The 17905-nt window shown below is 42.7% G+C and overlaps 1 protein-coding gene across 2 annotated transcripts in view; it reads left to right on the forward strand.

Annotated features, from left to right (window-relative positions):
* frk (fyn-related Src family tyrosine kinase) overlaps nucleotides 1-959 on the forward strand; it is a 27515-nt gene extending 26556 nt beyond the window's left edge. For both annotated transcript variants that reach the window (XR_001857146.2, XM_017689225.2), the window contains one exon: nucleotides 1-959. This exon is cut by the window's left edge. The gene's annotated coding sequence lies outside the window, so the exon portion shown is untranslated.
* The last annotated feature ends 16946 nt before the right edge of the window (nucleotides 960-17905 follow it).

Genomic DNA, 17905 nt, shown 5'->3' on the forward strand with positions numbered 1-17905 from the left:
CTCTGACAGTTTCTCCGCTCAGCCCTCCCAAACGGAGCGGATCAGCCAAGACGTGTTTCTGAAGTTTTAGCCCTGGAGCTACGAGGCTAATGCAAGCTTATACGCTGCCAGTCGGCACGGTGCTAAATCATCACTCGCCTCCAACCGTGAGGAGCTGCTGAGCCTCTAACAGACTTCAGGCCACGTTTCTAGATGATGGCGTGTTTTACAGGCCGTGTAAACCCTGTTAGCATGACTTCATTCCATTCTTCACATTTTTCCTCTGATACTCAGACGGCGCGCTGTGACTGACTTGGTCGTCAGGCTGTCACTGGTATCGGTGTTCGTGAAGCCTGATCAACAGGTTTCTGTGTGGTGGAACATTAAGACACGCCCCTTTGTGGTCACCATGTCAGGTGTTTGTGAAGTTTTTCTTTTTTTTTTTATCTGTGTCATTTTGTCTCCCCCTGCTGGAGGTTTAATCACACTGCAGCTGATCATTCTTATCGCCCCCTGCTGGAGGTTTAATCACACTGCAGCTGATCAGTCTTATCGCCCCCTGTTGGAGGTTTAATCACACTGCAGCTGATCAGTCTTGTGTTTCTCTGATTGGCTGAAACTGAAACTGCGATTTGTCTTCTGTGTAAATACTGAAATATCTAGATTATTAAATGTGTATCTGTTTATAGCTAATAGAGCAGAACTAATAGATTATATAGTCCAGATTACAATATTGAAGCACTGTGAGAATATTTAGTGGATCGAACAAATCAATTACAGCTCAGGTTTCGATGGAAAAAAGTATTTTTATGATAATTAAATGAGATATTATAAGTGTGTGTATGCATGTGTGAGAGTGTGTGATGTAAGCTAGTATGGATTGGTTTATTAATAGTAATATTTTAATTATAGATCTGTGTAATTTGATGCTTATTCTGGTAAAACAGCTCAATTTGTCAAATAAACAATTTTACTGTTTCTCTGTGTTTCAAGTTCTTTTCCTTACAGTATTGTTCTGTGTAGAAAATGCGGTTAGGAGACCCTCTAATAGTGTTTGATGATATTAATAATAATAATAACAATTTATTTATGGTGCACATTTGATGCGCAAAGTGGCTCAGTGTTTTACGACTGAACGGCATAAAAAAGCAGAAAAAGGAAGAAATGAATAAAAGTGATCAGTGAGTAAAATAAACGACAGTGTTTGAATTAAAAACATGGTTTAAAATAATGACTTTGCTGTTATGTTCATTAATTAGAGAAGTATGACGGTCTTGATTTTTTAATGACTGCGTTTTAAACTGAAATCTGTTCTGAAGAAAATCGTCATGTGCCAGGAATTCGTTCTTTCCTCCATACGTGTTCAGCTTTACGACCGCTTCATTTATCCAAGGGGTGTTTGGATTGTAAGATGGAGAGTTTATTAAAATCATCTTTGAACTTCTCGACTTTTTCTGAGTTAATGAAGCGCTAGTTATGTAACAGTTAGTCTTCTTGACTTCGGGGCTGATGTGAAAAGCACAGACGTGTTCTGATATCAGATGTTTGAGTGTGTGAGGAGCTTTTAGAGGGGGACGTCTGGTTCCTGTCACCTCCACTGGGAACAATTTCAAAACGAACAAACCAATCATTTCACTGAAGAGGCCTTCAGAGAGTTCCACCACACTTATAGACCATAGACTGAGAGCTGCTGACAAACACCTGCAACATCTCTGTACAGTAAAAGAATCCACACAGTCAGTAGGACACTGGAGGTTTGGATGAATGACCAATATGATTCCAGCTGGGATTTTATTTAAGGTAGCGCAGCTCCTACAGGCTTCTACCACTTTAATACAACACTTCACAGGCAGGTTGTATTAACAGGGAAGAAAATGAGCCTCGGTCATTTTTTGAAATACACATTAAATATTGACTTTTTCTTCCACCAAAAAAGTAGTTCCAGCAATTTAGGTCTCCTCCTCCTCCCACACATCACTCCTCCTCCCACACATCACTCCTCCTCTCACACGCATTCTTCCACCTTTTCACCACCATATCTCAGCATTTAGTTTGTTCATTTTTGCAGAAAAACTTTTGCGATAAATAGATATGCAGTGTAGAGCTTTGTGTATATTCTGTAGACATAAATATACAGTATATAAAGATAGATAGATAGGCAGGTAAATGGATGGATGGATAGATGGATAGACAGACAGACTGAACACACTGCTCTTCATTCTGCTGCTCTTCATTCTGCTGCTCTTCATTCCGCTGCTCTTGATTCCGCTGCTCTTGATTCCGCTGCTCTTGATTCTGCTGTTCTTTATTCTGCTGTTCTTTATTCTGCTGTTCTTTATCCTGCTGCTCTTTATTCTGCTGTTCTTTATTCTGCTGTTCTCTATCCTGCTGCTCTTTATTCTGCTGCTCTTTATTCTGCTGTTCTTTATTCTGCTGTTCTCTATTCTGCTGCTCTTTATCCTGCTGCTCTTTATTCTGCTGCTCTTTATTCTGCTGTTCTTTATTCTGCTGTTCTTTATTCTGCTGCTCTTTATTCTGCTGCTCTTTATTCTGCTGCTCTTTAATCTGCTGCTCTTTATCCTGCTGTTCTTCATTCTGCTGCTCTTCATTCCGCTGCTCTTTATTCCGCTGTTCTTCATTCCGCTGCTCTTCATTCTGCTGCTTTTCATTCTGCTGTTCTTTATTCTGCTGTTCTTTATTCTGCTGTTCTTGATTCTGCTGCTCTTGATTCTGCTGCTCTTTATTCTGCTGCTCTTTAATCTGCTGTTCTTCATTCTGCTGCTCTTCATTCTGTTGCTCTTCATTCTGCTGCTCTTCATTCCGCTGTTCTTCATTCCGCTGCTCTTCATTCTGATGCTCTTTTTTCTGCTGCTCTTTATTCTGCTGCTCTTCATTCCGCTGCTTTTCATTCCGCTGTTCTTCATTCTGCTGCTCTTTATCCTGCTGCTCTTTTTTCTACTGCTCTTTATTCTACTGCTCTTTATGCTGCTGCTCTTCATTCTGCTGCTCTTTATTCTGCTGCTCTTTATTCTGCTGCTCTTTATTCTGCTGCTCTTTAATCTGCTGCTCTTTATCCTGCTGTGCTTCATTCTGCTGCTCTTCATTCTGCTGCTCTTTATCCTGCTGCTCTTCATTCCGCTGCTCTTCATTCCGCTGCTCTTCATTCTGCTGTTCTTCAATCTGCTGCTCTTTATTCTGCTGCTCTTGATTCTGCTGCTCTTGATTCTGCTGCTCTTGATTCTGCTGTTCTTTATTCTGCTGCTCTTTATTCTGCTGCTCTTTATCCTGCTGCTCTTTATCCTGCTGTTCTTTATTCTGCTGCTCTTTATCCTGCTGCTCTTTATCCTGCTGCTCTTCATTCTGCTGCTGTTTATCCTGCTGCTCTTTATCCTGCTGCTCTTCATTCTGCTGCTGTTTATCCTGCTGCTCTTTATCCTGCTGCACTTCATTCTGCTGTTCTTTATTCTGCTGCTGTTTATCCTGCTGCTCTTTATCCTGCTGCTCTTAATTCTGCTGTTCTTTATCCTGCTGCACTTCATTCTGCTGTTCTTTATTCTGCTGCTGTTTATCCTGCTGCTCTTTATCCTGCTGCTCTTAATTCTGCTGCTCTTCATTCTGCTGCTCTTTATTCTGCTGTTCTTTATCCTGCTGCTCTTCATTCTGCTGCTCCTTATCCTGCTGTTCTTCATTCCGCTGCTCTTTATTCTGCTGCTCTTTATTCTGCTGCTCTTTATTCCGCTGCTCTTTATCCTGCTGCTCTTCATTCCGCTGCTCTTTATTCTGCTGCTCTTTATTCCGCTGCTCTTTATCCTGCTGCTCTTCATTCTGCTGCTCTTCATTCTGCTGATCTTTATCCTGCTGTTCTTCATTCCGCTGCTCTTTATTCTGCTGCTCTTTATTCTGCTGCTCTTTAATCTGCTGCTCTTTATCCTGCTGTTCTTTATCATGCTGCTCTTCATTCCGCTGCTCTTCATTCTGCTGCTCTTCATTGCGCTGCTCTTCATTCTGCTGCACTTTATTCTGCCTGCTGTTCTTGATTCTGCTGCTCTTGATTCTGCTGCTCTTTATTCTGCTGATCTTTATCCTGCTGCTCTTCATTCTGCTGCTCTTTATTCTGCTGATCTTTATCCTGCTGTTCTTCATTCTGCTACTCTTTATTCTGCTGCTCTTTATCCTGCTGCTCTTAATTCTGCTGTTCTTTATCCTGCTGGACTTCATTCTGCTGTTCTTTATTCTGCTGCTGTTTATCCTGCTGCTCTTTTTTCTACTGCTCTTTATTCTACTGCTCTTTATTCTGCTGCTCTTTATTCTGCTGCTCTTTATTCTGCTGCTCTTTAATCTGCTGCTCTTTATCCTGCTGTTCTTCATTCTGCTGCTCTTCATTCCGCTGCTCTTTATTCCGCTGTTCTTCATTCCGCTGCTCTTCATTCTGCTGCTTTTCATTCTGCTGTTCTTTATTCTGCTGTTCTTGATTCTGCTGCTCTTGATTCTGCTGCTCTTTATTCTGCTGCTCTTTATTCTGCTGCTCTTTAATCTGCTGCTCTTTATCCTGCTGTTCTTCATTCTGCTGCTCTTCATTCTGTTGCTCTTCATTCTGCTGCTCTTCATTCCGCTGCTCTTAATTCTGCTGTTCTTTATTCAGCTGCTCTTTATTCTGCTGCTCTTTATTCTGCTGATCTTTATCCTGCTGCTCTTCATTCTGCTGATCTTTATTCTGCTGATCTTTATCCTGCTGCTCTTCATTCTGCTGCTCTTTATTCTGCTGCTCTTTATCCTGCTGCTCTTTATCCTGCTGCTCTTTTTTCTACTGCTCTTTATTCTACTGCTCTTTATCCTGCTGCTCTTCATTCTGCTGCTCTTTAATCTGCTGCTCTTTATCCTGCTGTTCTTCATTCTGCTGCTCTTCATTCCGCTGCTCTTTTTTCCGCTGTTCTTCATTCCGCTGCTCTTCATTCTGCTGTTCTTCAATCTGCTGCTCTTTATTCTGCTGTTCTTGATTCTGCTGCTCTTGATTCTGCTGCTCTTGATTCTGCTGTTCTTTATTCTGCTGCTCTTTATTCTGCTGCTCTTTATCCTGCTGCTCTTTATCCTGCTGTTCTTTATTCTGCTGTTCTTTATCCTGCTGCTCTTCATTCTGCTGCTGTTTATCCTGCTGCTCTTTATCCTGCTGCTCTTCATTCTGCTGCTGTTTATCCTGCTGCTCTTTATCCTGCTGCACTTCATTCTGCTGTTCTTTATTCTGCTGCTGTTTATCCTGCTGCTCTTTATCCTGCTGCTCTTAATTCTGCTGTTCTTTATCCTGCTGCACTTCATTCTGCTGTTCTTTATTCTGCTGCTGTTTATCCTGCTGCTCTTTATCCTGCTGCTCTTAATTCTGCTGCTCTTCATTCTGCTGCTCTTTATTCTGCTGTTCTTTATCCTGCTGCTCTTCATTCTGCTGCTCCTTATCCTGCTGTTCTTCATTCCGCTGCTCTTTATTCTGCTGCTCTTTATTCTGCTGCTCTTTATTCCGCTGCTCTTTATCCTGCTGCTCTTCATTCCGCTGCTCTTTATTCTGCTGCTCTTTATTCCGCTGCTCTTTATCCTGCTGCTCTTCATTCTGCTGCTCTTCATTCTGCTGATCTTTATCCTGCTGTTCTTCATTCCGCTGCTCTTTATTCTGCTGCTCTTTATTCTGCTGCTCTTTAATCTGCTGCTCTTTATCCTGCTGTTCTTTATCATGCTGCTCTTCATTCCGCTGCTCTTCATTCCGCTGCTCTTCATTCTGCTGCTCTTCATTCTGCTGCTCTTCATTGCGCTGCTCTTCATTCTGCTGCACTTTATTCTGCCTGCTGTTCTTGATTCTGCTGCTCTTGATTCTGCTGCTCTTTATTCTGCTGATCTTTATCCTGCTGCTCTTCATTCTGCTGCTCTTTATTCTGCTGATCTTTATCCTGCTGTTCTTCATTCTGCTACTCTTTATTCTGCTGCTCTTTATCCTGCTGCTCTTAATTCTGCTGTTCTTTATCCTGCTGGACTTCATTCTGCTGTTCTTTATTCTGCTGCTGTTTATCCTGCTGCTCTTTTTTCTACTGCTCTTTATTCTACTGCTCTTTATCCTGCTGCTCTTTATTCTGCTGCTCTTTATTCTGCTGCTCTTTATTCTGCTGCTCTTTATTCTGCTGCTCTTTATCCTGCTGTTCTTCATTCTGCTGCTCTTCATTCCGCTGCTCTTCATTCCGCTGCTCTTCATTCTGCTGCTTTTCATTCTGCTGTTCTTTATTCTGCTGTTCTTGATTCTGCTGCTCTTGATTCTGCTGCTCTTGATTCTGCTGCTCTTTATTCTGCTGCTCTTTATTCTGCTGCTCTTTAATCTGCTGCTCTTTATCCTGCTGTTCTTCATTCTGCTGCTCTTCATTCTGTTGCTCTTCATTCTGCTGCTCTTCATTCCGCTGCTCTTAATTCTGCTGTTCTTTATTCTGCTGCTCTTTATTCTGCTGCTCTTTATTCTGCTGATCTTTATCCTGCTGCTCTTCATTCTGCTGCTCTTCATTCTGCTGATCTTTATCCTGCTGTTCTTCATTCCGCTGCTCTTTATTCTGCTGCTCTTTATTCTGCTGCTCTTTATTCTGCTGCTCTTTAATCTGCTGCTCTTTATCATGCTGCTCTTCATTCCGCTGCTCTTCATTCTGCTGCTCTTCATTGCGCTGCTCTTCATTCTGCTGCACTTTATTCTGCCTGCTGTTCTTGATTCTGCTGCTCTTGATTCTGCTGCTCTTTATTCTGCTGATCTTTATCCTGCTGCTCTTCATTCTGCTGCTCTTTATTCTGCTGATCTTTATCCTGCTGTTCTTCATTCTGCTACTCTTTATTCTGCTGCTCTTTATCCTGCTGCTCTTAATTCTGCTGTTCTTTATCCTGCTGGACTTCATTCTGCTGTTCTTTATTCTGCTGCTGTTTATCCTGCTGCTCTTTTTTCTACTGCTCTTTATTCTACTGCTCTTTATCCTGCTGCTCTTTATTCTGCTGCTCTTTATTCTGCTGCTCTTTATTCTGCTGCTCTTTAATCTGCTGCTCTTTATCCAGCTGTTCTTCATTCTGCTGCTCTTCATTCCGCTGCTCTTTATTCCGCTGTTCTTCATTCCGCTGCTCTTCATTCTGCTGCTTTTCATTCTGCTGTTCTTTATTCTGCTGTTCTTGATTCTGCTGCTCTTGATTCTGCTGCTCTTTATTCTGCTGCTTTTTATTCTGCTGCTCTTTAGTCTGCTGCTCTTTATCCTGCTGTTCTTCATTCTGTTGCTCTTCATTCTGTTGCTCTTCATTCTGCTGCTCTTCATTCCGCTGCTCTTAATTCTGCTGTTCTTTATTCTGCTGCTCTTTATTCTGCTGCTCTTTATTCTGCTGATCTTTATCCTGCTGCTCTTCATTCTGCTGCTCTTTATTCTGCTGATCTTTATCCTGCTGCTCTTCATTCTGCTGCTCTTTATTCTGCTGCTCTTTATCCTGCTGCTCTTTATCCTGCTGCTCTTTTTTCTACTGCTCTTTATTCTACTGCTCTTTATCCTGCTGCTCTTCATTCTGCTGCTCTTTAATCTGCTGCTCTTTATCCTGCTGTTCTTCATTCTGCTGCTCTTCATTCCGCTGCTCTTTTTTCCGCTGTTCTTCATTCCGCTGCTCTTCATTCTGCTGTTCTTCAATCTGCTGCTCTTTATTCTGCTGTTCTTGATTCTGCTGCTCTTGATTCTGCTGCTCTTGATTCTGCTGTTCTTTATTCTGCTGCTGTTTATCCTGCTGCTCTTTATCCTGCTGCACTTCATTCTGCTGTTCTTTATTCTGCTGCTGTTTATCCTGCTGCTCTTTATCCTGCTGCTCTTTATTCTGCTGCTCTTTAATCTGCTGCTCTTTATCCTGCTGTTCTTTATCATGCTGCTCTTCATTCCGCTGCTCTTCATTCTGCTGCTCTTCATTCTGCTGCTCTTCATTGCGCTGCTCTTCATTCTGCTGCACTTTATTCTGCCTGCTGTTCTTGATTCTGCTGCTCTTGATTCTGCTGCTCTTTATTCTGCTGATCTTTATCCTGCTGCTCTTCATTCTGCTGCTGTTTATCCTGCTGCTCTTTTTTCTACTGCTCTTTATTCTACTGCTCTTTATTCTGCTGCTCTTTATTCTGCTGCTCTTTATTCTGCTGCTCTTTATTCTGCTGCTCTTTATTCTGCTGCTCTTTATCCTGCTGTTCTTCATTCTGCTGCTCTTCATTCCGCTGCTCTTCATTCCGCTGCTCTTCATTCTGCTGTTCTTCATTCTGCTGCTTTTCATTCTGCTGTTCTTTATTCTGCTGTTCTTGATTCTGCTGCTCTTGATTCTGCTGCTCTTGATTCTGCTGCTCTTTATTCTGCTGCTCTTTATTCTGCTGCTCTTTAATCTGCTGCTCTTTATCCTGCTGTTCTTCATTCTGCTGCTCTTCATTCTGTTGCTCTTCATTCCGCTGCTCTTCATTCCGCTGCTCTTAATTCTGCTGTTCTTTATTCTGCTGCTCTTTATTCTGCTGCTCTTTATTCTGCTGATCTTTATCCTGCTGCTCTTCATTCTGCTGCTCTTTATTCTGCTGATCTTTATCCTGCTGCTCTTCATTCTGCTGCTCTTTATTCTGCTGATCTTTATCCTGCTGTTCTTCATTCTGCTACTCTTTATTCTGCTGCTCTTTATCCTGCTGCTCTTAATTCTGCTGTTCTTTATCCTGCTGGACTTCATTCTGCGGTTCTTTATTCTGCTGCTGTTTATCCTGCTGCTCTTTTTTCTACTGCTCTTTATTCTACTGCTCTTTATTCTGCTGCTCTTTATTCTGCTGCTCTTTATTCTGCTGCTCTTTATTCTGCTGCTCTTTATTCTGCTGCTCTTTATCCTGCTGTTCTTCATTCTGCTGCTCTTCATTCCGCTGCTCTTCATTCCGCTGCTCTTCATTCCGCTGCTCTTCATTCTGCTGTTCTTCATTCTGCTGCTTTTCATTCTGCTGTTCTTTATTCTGCTGTTCTTGATTCTGCTGCTCTTGATTCTGCTGCTCTTGATTCTGCTGCTCTTTATTCTGCTGCTCTTTATTCTGCTGCTCTTTAATCTGCTGCTCTTTATCCTGCTGTTCTTCATTCTGCTGCTCTTCATTCTGTTGCTCTTCATTCTGCTGCTCTTCATTCCGCTGCTCTTAATTCTGCTGTTCTTTATTCTGCTGCTCTTTATTCTGCTGCTCTTTATTCTGCTGATCTTTATCCTACTGCTCTTCATTCTGCTGCTCTTTATTCTGCTGATCTTTATCCTGCTGCTCTTCATTCTGCTGCTCTTTATTCTGCTGCTCTTTATCCTGCTGCTCTTTATCCTGCTGCTCTTTTTTCTACTGCTCTTTATTCTACTGCTCTTTATCCTGCTGCTCTTCATTCTGCTGCTCTTTAATCTGCTGCTCTTTATCCTGCTGTTCTTCATTCTGCTGCTCTTCATTCCGCTGCTCTTTTTTCCGCTGTTCTTCATTCCGCTGCTCTTCATTCTGCTGTTCTTTATTCTGCTGTTCTTTATTCTGCTGTTCTTGATTCTGCTGCTCTTGATTCTGCTGCTCTTGATTCTGCTGCTCTTGATTCTGCTGCTCTTTATTCTGCTGCTCTTTAATCTGGTGCTCTTTATCCTGCTGTTCTTCATTCTGCTTCTCTTCATTCTGCTGCTCTTCATTCCGCTGCTTTTCATTCCGCTGTTCTTCATTCCGCTGCTCTTTATCCTGCTGCTCTTTTTTCTACTGCTCTTTATTCTACTGCTCTTTATCCTGCTGCTCTTCATTCTGCTGCTCTTCATTCTGCTGCTCTTTATTCTGCTGCTCTTTATTCTACTGCTCTTTATCCTGCTGTTCTTTATTCTGCTGCTCTTGATTCTGCTGCTCTTCATTCTGCTGTTCTTTATTCTGCTGTTCTTTATTCTGCTGCTCTTTATTCTGCTGCTCTTTATCCTGCTGTTCTTTATTCTGCTGTTCTTTATCCTGCTGCTCTTCATTCTGCTGCTCTTTATCCTGCTGCTCTTCATTCTGCTGCTCTTTATCCTGCTGTTCTTCATTCTGCTGCTCTTCATTCTGTTGCTCTTCATTCTGCTGCTCTTCATTCCGCTGCTCTTAATTCTGCTGTTCTTTATTCTGCTGCTCTTTATTCTGCTGCTCTTTATTCTGCTGATCTTTATCCTGCTGCTCTTCATTCTGCTGCTCTTTATTCTGCTGATCTTTATCCTGCTGCTCTTCATTCTGCTGCTCTTTATTCTGCTGCTCTTTATTCTGCTGCTCTTTATCCTGCTGCTCTTTTTCCTACTGCTCTTTATTCTACTGCTCTTTATCCTGCTGCTCTTCATTCTGCTGCTCTTTAATCTGCTGCTCTTTATCCTGCTGTTCTTCATTCTGCTGCTCTTCATTCCGCTGCTCTTTATCCTGCTGTTCTTCATTCTGCTGCTCTTCATTCCGCTGCTCTTTATTCTGCTGTTCTTCATTCCGCTGCTCTTCATTCTGCTGCTTTTCATTCTGCTGTTCTTGATTCTGCTGTTCTTGATTCTGCTGCTCTTGATTCTGCTGCTCTTGATTCTGCTGTTCTTTATTCTGCTGCTCTTTATTCTGCTGCTCTTTAATCTGCTGCTCTTTATCCTGCTGTTCTTCATTCTGCTTCTCTTCATTCTGCTTCTCTTCATTCTGCTGCTCTTCATTCTGCTGCTCTTCATTCTGCTGCTCTTTATTCTGCTGCTCTTTATCCTGCTGCTCTTCATTCCGCTGCTTTTCATTCCGCTGTTCTTCATTCTGCTGCTCTTTATCCTGCTGCTCTTTTTTCTACTGCTCTTTATTCTACTGCTCTTTATCCTGCTGCTCTTCATTCTGCTGCTCTTCATTCCGCTGCTCTTTATTCTGCTGCTCTTTATTCTACTGCTCTTTATCCTGCTGTTCTTTATTCTGCTGCTCTTGATTCAGCTGCTCTTGATTCTGCTGCTCTTCATTCTGCTGTTCTTTATTCTGCTTTTCTTTATTCTGCTGCTCTTTATTCTGCTGCTCTTTATCCTGCTGTTCTTTATTCTGCTGTTCTTTATCCTGCTGCTCTTTATCCTGCTGCTCTTCATTCTGCTGCTGTTTATCCTGCTGCTCTTTATTCTGCTGCTCTTTATTCCGCTGTTCTTCATTCCGCTGCTCTTTATTCTGCTGCTCTTTATTCCGCTGCTCTTTATTCTGCTGCTCTTTATTCTGCTGCTCTTTATTCTGCTGCTCTTTAATCTTCTGCTCTTTATCCTGCTGCTCTTTATCCTGCTGCTCTTCATTCTGCTGCTGTTTATCCTGCTGCTCTTTATTCTGCTGCTCTTTATTCCGCTGCTCTTTAATCTACTGATCTTTATCCTGCTGCTCTTTATTCTGCTGCTCTTTATTCCGCTGCTCTTTAATCTACTGCTCTTTATCCTGCAGTTCTTCATTCTGCTGCTCTTCATTCTGCTGCTCTTTATCCTGCTGCTCTTCATTCCGCTGTTCTTCATTCCGCTGCTCTTCATTCTGCTGCTCTTCATTCTGATGCTCCTTATCCTGCTGTTCTTCATTCCGCTGCTCTTTATTCTGCTGCTCTTTATTCTGCTGCTCTTTATCCTGCTGTTCTTCATTCCGCTGCTCTTTATTCTGCTGCTCTTTATTCTGCTGCTCTTTATTCTGCTGCTCTTTATCCTGCTGTTCTTCATTCTGCTGCTCTTTATCCTGCTGCTCTTCATTCCGCTGTTCTTCATTCCGCTGCTCTTCATTCCGCTGCTCTTCATTCTGCTGTTCTTCAATCTGCTGCTCTTTATTCTGCTGTTCTTTATTCTGCTGCTCTTGATTCTGCTGCTCTTGATTCTGCTGCTCTTGATTCTGCTGTTCTTTATTCTGCTGCTCTTTATCCTACTGTTCTTTATTCTGCTGTTCCATATCCTGCTGCTCTTTATTCTGCTGTTCTTTATTCTGCTGTTCTTTATTCTGCTGCTCTTTATCCTGCTGCTCTTCATTCTGCTGCTCTTCATTCTGCTGCTCTTTATTCTGCTGCTCTTTATCCTGCTGCTCTTTTTTCTACTGCTCTTTATTCTACTGCTCTTTATCCTGCTGCTCTTCATTCTGCTGCTCTTTATTCTGCTGCTCTTTATTCTGCTGCTCTTTAATCTGCTGCTCTTCATTCTGCTGTTCTTCATTCTACTGCTCTTTATTCTGCTGTTCTTTATTCTGCTGCTCTTGATTCTGCTGCTCTTGATTCTGCTGCTCTTGATTCTGCTGCTCTTCATTCTGCTGTTCTTTATTCTGCTGTTCTTTATTCTGCTGCTCTTTATTCTGCTGCTCTTTATGCTGCTGTTCTTTATTCTGCTGTTCTTTATCCTGCTGCTCTTTATTCTGCTGCTCTTTATTCTGCTGCTCCTTATCCTGCTGCTCTTTATTCTGCTGCTCTTTATCCTGCTGCTCTTTATTCTGATGCTCTTTATTCTGCTGCTCTTTATCCTGCTGCTCTTTATTCTGCTGCTCTTTATCCTGCTGTTCTTTATCCTGCTGCTCTTTATGCTGCTGCTCTTTATTCTGCTGCTCTTTATCCTGATGCTCTTTATCCTGCTGCTCCTTATCCTGCTGCTCCTTATCCTGCTGCTCTTTATTCTGCTGCTCTTTATCCTGCTGTTCTTTATCCTGCTGCTCTTTATGCTGCTGCTCTTCATTCTGCTGCTCTTCATTCCGCTGCTCTTTATTCCGCTGTTCTTCATTCCGCTGCTCTTCATTCTGCTGCTTTTCATTCTGCTGTTCGTCATTCTGCTGCTCTTTATTCTGCTGTTCTTTATTCTGCCGCTCTTGATTCTGCTGCTCTTCATTCTGCTGTTCTTCATTCTGCTGCTCTTTAATCTGCTGTTCTTTATTCTGCTGCTCTTGATTCTGCTGCTCTTGATTCTGCTGCTCTTCATTCTGCTGTTCTTTATTCTGCTGTTCTTTGTTCTGCTGCTCTTTATTCTGCTGCTCTTTATGCTGCTGTTCTTTATTCTGCTGTTCTTTATCCTGCTGCTCTTTATCCTGCTGCTCTTCATTCTGCTGCTGTTTATCCTGCTGCTCTTTATCCTGCTGCACTTCATTCTGCTCCTCTTAATTCTGCTGTTCTTTATTCTGCTGCACTTCATTCTGCTGTTCTTTATTCTGCTGCTGTTTATCCTGCTGCTCTTTATCCTGCTGCTCTTCATTCTGCTGCTCTTTATTCTGCTGTTCTTTATCCTGCTGCTCTTCATTCTGCTGCTCCTTATCCTGCTGTTCTTCATTCCGCTGCTCTTTATTCTGCTGCTCTTTATCCTGCTGTTCTTCATTCCGCTGCTCTTTATTCTGCTGCTCTTTATTCTGCTGCTCTTTATTCCGCTGCTCTTTATCCTGCTGCTCTTCATTCCGCTGCTCTTTATTCTGCTGCTCTTTATTCTGCTGCTCTTTATTTCGCTGCTCTTTATCCTGCTGCTCTTCATTCTGCTGCTCTTCATTCTGCTGATCTTTATCCTGCTGTTCTTCATTCCGCTGCTCTTTATTCTGCTGCGCTTTATTCTGCTGCTCTTTAATCTGCTGCTCTTTATCCTGCTGTTCTTTATCCTGCTGCTCTTTATCCTGCTGCTCTTCATTCCGCTGCTCTTCATTCTGCTGCTCTTCATTCTGCTGCTCTTCATTGCGCTGCTCTTCATTCTGCTGCACTTTATTCTGCCTGCTGCTCTTCATTCTGCTGCTCTTCATTCTGCTGCTCTTTATTCTGCTGCTCTTTATTCTGCTGCTCTTTATTCCGCTGCTCTTCATCCTGCTGCTCTTCATTCCGCTGCTCTTTATTCTGCTGCTCTTTATTCTGCTGCTCTTTATTCCGCTGCTCTTTATCCTGCTGCTCTTCATTCTGCTGCTCTTCATTCTGCTGATCTTTATCCTGCTGTTCTTCATTCTGCTGATCTTTATTCTGCTGCTGTTTATTCTGCTGCTCTTTAATCTGCTGCTCTTTATCCTGCTGTTCTTTATCCTGCTGCTCTTCATTCCGCTGCTCTTCATTCTGCTGCTCTTCATTCTGCTGCTCTTCAATGCGCTGCTCTTCATTCTGCTGCACTTTATTCTGCCTGCTGTTCTTGATTCTGCTGCTCTTGATTCTGCTGCTCTTCATTCTGCCGCTCTTGATTCTGCTGCTCTTCATTCTGCTGCTCTTTATCCTGCTGCTCCTTATCCTGCTGCTCTTTATCCTGCTGCTCTTGATTCTGCCGCTCTTGATTCTGCCGCTCTTCATTCTGCCGCTCTTTATCCTGCTTCTCCTTATCCTGCTGCTCTTTATTCTGCTGCTCTTTATTCGGCTGCTCTTTATTCTGCTGCTCTTTATCCTGATGCTTTTTATCCTGATGCTCCTTATCCTGCTGCTCTTTATTCTGCTGCTCTTTATTCTGCTGCTCTTTATCCTGCTGCTCTTTATTCTGCTGCTCTTTATTCTGCTGCTCTTTATTCTGCTGCTCTTTATCCTGCTGCTCCTTATCCTGCTGCTCTTTATTCTGCTGCTCTTTATCCTGCTGCTCTTTATCCTGCTGCTCTTTATTCTGATGCTCTTTATTCTGCTGCTCTTTATCCTGCTGCTCTTTATTCTGCTGCTCTTTATCCTGCTGTTCTTTATTCTGCTGCTCTTTATTCTGCTGCTCTTTATTCTGCTGCTCTTTATCCTGATGCTCTTTATCCTGCTGCTCCTTATCCTGCTGCTCTTTATCCTGCTGCTCCTTATCCTGCTGTTCTTCATTCTGCTGCTCTTTATTCTGCTGCTCTTTATTCTGCTGCTCTTTATCCTGCTGCTCTTTATCCTGCTGCTCTTTTTTCTACTGCTCTTTATTCTACTGCTCTTTATCCTGCTGCTCTTCATTCTGCTGCTCTTTATTCTGCTGCTCTTTATTCTGCTGCTCTTTATTCTGCTGTTCTTCATTCTGCTGCTCTTCATTCCGCTGCTCTTTATTCCGCTGTTCTTTATTCCACTGTTCTTCATTCCGCTGCTCTTCATTCTGCTGCTTTTCATTCTGCTGTTCGTCATTCTGCTGCTCTTTATTCTGCTGTTCTTTATTCTGCTGCTCTTGATTCTGCTGCTCTTCATTCTGCTGTTCTTCATTCTGCTGCTCTTTAATCTGCTGTTCTTTATTCTGCTGCTCTTGATTCTGCTGCTCTTGATTCTGCTGCTCTTCATTCTGCTGTTCTTTATTCTGCTGTTCTTTATTCCGCTGCTCTTTATTCTGCTGCTCTTTATGCTGCTGTTCTTTATTCTGCTGTTCTTTATCCTGCTGCTCTTTATCCTGCTGCTCTTCATTCTGCTGCTGTTTATCCTGCTGCTCTTTATCCTGCTGCACTTCATTCTGCTCCTCTTAATTCTGCTGTTCTTTATTCTGCTGCACTTCATTCTGCTGTTCTTTATTCTGCTGCTGTTTATCCTGCTGCTCTTTATCCTGCTGCTCTTAATTCTGCTGCTCTTCATTCCGCTGCTCTTTATTCTGCTGTTCTTTATCCTGCTGCTCTTCATTCTGCTGCTCCTTATCCTGCTGCTCCTTATACTGCTGTTCTTCATTCCGCTGCTCTTTATTCCGCTGCTCTTTATCCTGCTGCTCTTCATTCCGCTGCTCTTTATTCTGCTGCTCTTTATTCTGCTGCTCTTTATTCCGCTGCTCTTTATCCTGCTGCTCTTCATTCTGCTGCTCTTCATTCTGCTGATCTTTATCCTGCTGTTCTTCATTCCGCTGCTCTTTATTCTGCTGCGCTTTATTCTGCTGCTCTTTAATCTGCTGCTCTTTATCCTGCTGCTCTTTATCCTGCTGTTCTTTATCCTGCTGCTCTTCATTCCGCTGCTCTTCATTCTGCTGCTCTTCATTCTGCTGCTCTTCATTGCGCTGCTCTTCATTCTGCTGCACTTTATTCTGCCTGCTGTTCTTGATTCTGCTGCTCTTGATTCTGCTGCTCTTGATTCTGCTGCTCTTCATTCTGCTGCTCTTCATTCCGCTGCTCTTCATTCTGCTGCTCTTCATTCCGCTGCTCTTCATTCCGCTGTTCTTCATTCTGCTGCTCTTTATCCTGCTGCTCTTCATTCTGCTGCTCTTCATTCTGCTGCTCTTTATTCTGCTGCTCTTTATCCTGCTGCTCTTTTTTCTACTGCTCTTTATTCTACTGCTCTTTATCCTGCTGCTCTTCATTCTGCTGCTCTTCATTCTGCTGCTCTTTATTCTGCTGCTCTTTATTCTGCTGCTCTTTAATCTGCTGCTCTTCATTCTGCTGTTCTTCATTCTACTGCTCTTTATTCTGCTGTTCTTTATTCTGCTGCTCTTGATTCTGCTGCTCTTGATTCTGCTGCTCTTGATTCTGCTGCTCTTCATTCTGCTGTTCTTTATTCTGCTGTTCTTTATTCTGCTGCTCTTTATTCTGCTGCTCTTTATGCTGCTGTTCTTTATTCTGCTGTTCTTTATCCTGCTGCTCTTTATTCTGCTGCTCTTTATTCTGCTGCTCTTTATCCTGCTGCTCCTTATCCTGCTGCTCTTTATTCTGCTGCTCTTTATCCTGCTGCTCTTTATCCTGCTGCTCTTTATTCTGATGCTCTTTATTCTGCTGCTCTTTATCCTGCTGCTCTTTATTCTGCTGCTCTTTATCCTGCTGTTCTTTATCCTGCTGCTCTTTATGCTGCTGCTCTTTATTCTGCTGCTCTTTATCCTGATGCTCTTTATCCTGCTGCTCCTTATCCTGCTGCTCTTTATCCTGCTGCTCCTTATCCTGCTGTTCTTCATTCTGCTGCTCTTTATTCTGCTGCTCTTTATTCTGCTGCTCTTTATTCTGCTGCTCTTTATCCTGCTGCTCTTTATCCTGCTGCTCTTTTTTCTACTGCTCTTTATTCTACTGCTCTTTATCCTGCTGCTCTTCATTCTGCTGCTCTTTATTCTGCTGCTCTTTATTCTGCTGCTCTTTATTCCGCTGTTCTTCATTCTGCTGCTCTTCATTCCGCTGCTCTTTATTCCGCTGTTCTTCATTCCGCTGCTCTTCATTCTGCTGCTTTTCATTCTGCTGTTCGTCATTCTGCTGCTCTTTATTCTGCTGTTCTTTATTCTGCTGCTCTTGATTCTGCTGCTCTTCATTCTGCTGTTCTTCATTCTGCTGCTCTTTAATCTGCTGTTCTTTATTCTGCTGCTCTTGATTCTGCTGCTCTTGATTCTGCTGCTCTTCATTCTGCTGTTCTTTATTCTGCTGTTCTTTATTCTGCTGCTCTTTATTCTGCTGCTCTTTATGCTGCTGTTCTTTATTCTGCTGTTCTTTATCCTGCTGCTCTTTATCCTGCTGCTCTTCATTCTGCTGCTGTTTATCCTGCTGCTCTTTATCCTGCTGCACTTCATTCTGCTCCTCTTAATTCTGCTGTTCTTTATTCTGCTGCACTTCATTCTGCTGTTCTTTATTCTGCTGCTGTTTATCCTGCTGCTCTTTATCCTGCTGCTCTTAATTCTGCTGCTCTTCATTCTGCTGCTCTTTATTCTGCTGTTCTTTATCCTGCTGCTCTTCATTCTGCTGCTCCTTATCCTGCTGTTCTTCATTCCACTGCTCTTTATTCTGCTGCTCTTTATCCTGCTGTTCTTCATTCCGCTGCTCTTTATTCTGCTGCTCTTTATTCCGCTGCTCTTTATTCCGCTGCTCTTTATCCTGCTGCTCTTCATTCCGCTGCTCTTTATCCTGCTGCTCTTCATTCTGCTGCTCTTCATTCTGCTGATCTTTATCCTGCTGTTCTTCATTCCGCTGCTCTTTATTCTGCTGCGCTTTATTCTGCTGCTCTTTAATCTGCTGCTCTTTATCCTGCTGTTCTTTATCCTGCTGCTCTTCATTCCACTGCTCTTCATTCTGCTGCTCTTCATTCTGCTGCTCTTCATTGCGCTGCTCTTCATTCTGCTGCACTTTATTCTG

Source organism: Pygocentrus nattereri, chromosome 4, assembly GCF_015220715.1.
Source record: "Pygocentrus nattereri isolate fPygNat1 chromosome 4, fPygNat1.pri, whole genome shotgun sequence".
Classification (NCBI taxonomy): Eukaryota; Metazoa; Chordata; class Actinopteri; order Characiformes; family Serrasalmidae; genus Pygocentrus; species Pygocentrus nattereri.